Genomic DNA, 3,204 nt, shown 5'->3' with positions numbered 1-3,204 from the left:
TCTGTTGCTCATCTCTCTGTTTTTTGGCTCAGAATGTAGAAGATTCGCTTGACAGATTGAGTACTGATAAATATGCTGTTGGAGCCTCTAGTACCACACACAGCAAACTACACTTCAGAAAAGTGTGGTGCAGGAAAAAAAAATAATTAAGTCCCTGTACAGATTAGTAACTGTCAAATATGGCAGCTGTTGCTAAACCTAGCTAGCTATAAGCTAAAGTTATCCTCTTGAGTAGTTTGTTTAAAATTCTCTCTCCAGCTTATTTTTAACATTTTCAGCTGACTTGTTTTAAATTGTAGTCATATTTTATACATATGTAAGTCATATAACATAATACCTTTACATATATGCTGTATGACTTTATAGTTGGCATTGTAAGTTACTCTAAGCTAGCAAGCTAGTTAGCTGAATGTTAACTTTTACAGCTTGTTAGCACAGACAAACATTGTTTAATTCATTCTTAATCTCTTCTTTTTACTTTCTATCATTGTTTTTGACATAAAAATCTAATTAATAATGTGAAGTGCATAAATATTTGATTAAATATGCTTGAAATCAATAATCAAAAATTTTGCCATTTGACCTAAGGTTATCCTCGAGTTGTTGGTTTAAAATTTTCTCTCCAGCTTATTTCTAATGTTTCCAGCTGATTTGTCTTAAAATTTAGTCAAATTTTATAAATATGTAAGCCATACAACATAAAGCCTTTACATATATGTTGTATGACCTTGTTAGCATCGAAAGTACTTCTAAGCTAGTAAGCTAGTTAGCGGAATGTTAACTTTTACAGCTTATGTTAGCACACACAAACATTGTTTAATTCATACATTATCTATTCTTTATACTTTCTATCATTGTTTCTGACATGAAAATCTAATTTACGAATAGTGTAAAGTACATAAATAAATGTTTAAATATGCTTGAAATGCCAGAAATCAGTAGTCAAAACTTTGGCTATTTGACCACAATGATCAGAAATGTGTTTGAATGAGTGAAGGTGACACCCTTAAGCCCAAGAACAACAATCCTATCTTCAAGCATGGTGGTAGTAGAATTATGTTCTGTGGCAGTTTTGATGCCGGTGGAACTGAGGCGCTACACAAACTAAATGGAATAATAAAGAAGGAGGATTACCTTCACATTCTTTAGGAAAACCACAAATCATCATTCAGACGGTTGGGTCTTGGATGCTGTTGAGTGTTCCAGTGGTACAATGACCCGAAACACACATCAAAAGTGGTAAAGAAATGGTTTAATCAGACTGGCATTAAGGTTTTAGACTGTCCTCCCCAAAGTCCTGACCTAAACCACATCTGTGGACTGTAAAGAAACAAGTCTGTCAGAAAGCCAACAAATTTAGTTTTTGTCCCAGTTCTGTCAAGAAGAGGGTCAAAGATACAACCAGAAGCTGGTGGATGGCTACTAAAAGCACCTAACTGAGTTGAAAAGTTCTAAAGGAAAATTAATCAAATATTAGCATTGCAGAATGGATATTTTTGACCCAGCAGAATTGTCATATTTCAGGAAGCCCAATAATAAATCTAGTAAAAGAACCGAAATGAATGATTGTTATGCATGAATCATTCCACCATAAAAAATTATGAGTGATTGGAGCCACCAGAAACTCCAGAAAACCATGATATGAAAGGTCTTTACAAGTGTATGTACATTTTTGTTCAGAACTGTATGTCATGTGATATAAGATACTTAAATGTACTGTGTGTGACCTAGACTTCTACTCTCACTGGAAGTAACTGATACCCTAAGCTGGTACTTCAGCACAATCCATTATTTAGACTGTTACTGCATTTTGGTCTTGGAAAGAGTCAAAAAACAGAAACTATCGCCCAAAATCTTTATGTCCCATGCACACAGTTTCCACATGTAAGACATGCTTCATGGGGCTGCTGCACCTATAGTCTCTGCTGGACAATAGCTGTCCGGCGGAGGGATTTAGTAAACAGTCAATTACCAAAACCCAAGTGACACACAGTAAACCTGGGGCTTCTGGGGACCCCATGGGTTTCCCACTTTGCCTGGGAGGTAATCCACCATTGGGTGGTCAGAGAAGGAATAGAGAAATAAAGAATGTGTGTGGGCTGCCAGCAGTATCCCAAAAATCACAATACCAGCAGCATTACAAGTCCAGATACTAACAACATCAAATCTAAGTGGTATTCATTCTACAAGAAAAGGCAGATTTATTTGTCACTTCGTCTTACAGCAGAGAAAGACGTTGCTGCCGCCTTCTGAGTGAGCTGCAGACATGTGGGTGACTTTTGCAGTTGCCTAAACGAGACGAGATAAAAGCACAGATGACCTTCTGTAAATCTACAAAGGATAAAAACAACTTAATTTTTAATATGTTTCTGAATTGCAGGAAGCGGCGCCGCAGCTTCCTCTTTACCTGCACTTCAGAAGTCAAGCAACTGTCAGAATCTCTCTCAGCTCTCTGGCCAGCCGGCTTTGTTTTGGAAGGCAAACACAAAGACTGCTGCAGAGACCGACTGGAATAAAAGTTGCTGCAAAAAGACCCAATTTCAGATTTATTTTCTACTTTGGAGGAAAACTTTTGATACTTTACTGAATTGGAGAACTTTGGTTATCACACTAGGTGTTTTTAGTAGGAAAAGTGGTTTGTCCCTGAGAGTCTCCCTGGTGTATTCCAGCTTTAATACTTTAAATGGAGCTCAACAGCTGGGTCAGAGGGGCTCTGATTACATCTGTGACCCTCTAACACCAGAAGATACTTGAAGATTTGTAGCCTTAAATGCTGTTAACTTCATCCGACCTGATTTTTTTTAAAACTCCAGTTGTCTCCTGTTGTTTATCAGGTGCCATCATTAGATTTACTAGCATGCCATTTTTAGCAGGACTCACTTTTGGAGATGCATACTGTATATCTCATTAGGGAACAAAACTCCTTTGTAAGTGGCAGCAGCTCTCAGCATGCAGGCGTCAGCTAAGCCTACAGCTATTTAAACACAACAGCATTATGCTTTTTATTAAACCTGTTCAATGTGAGTGTTTTTAAGCTGAGGCTTGTGGAGAAAATGAACTTAATATTTTTGGAATCAACTCAAAAATTATTAAAAAAAGAAAATGTAAACTGAACTGCACTTCAGAGTGTAAAAAAGGGTCACCATGTAGCCCATATAACCCAAACCAACACTAACATGACATTATTTTGGGATTATTAGATTG

The sequence above is a fragment of the Amphiprion ocellaris genome, chromosome 21 (assembly GCF_022539595.1).
Source record: "Amphiprion ocellaris isolate individual 3 ecotype Okinawa chromosome 21, ASM2253959v1, whole genome shotgun sequence".
Lineage (NCBI taxonomy): Eukaryota > Metazoa > Chordata > Actinopteri > Pomacentridae > Amphiprion > Amphiprion ocellaris.
Note: the sequence above shows the minus strand (reverse complement) of the source record.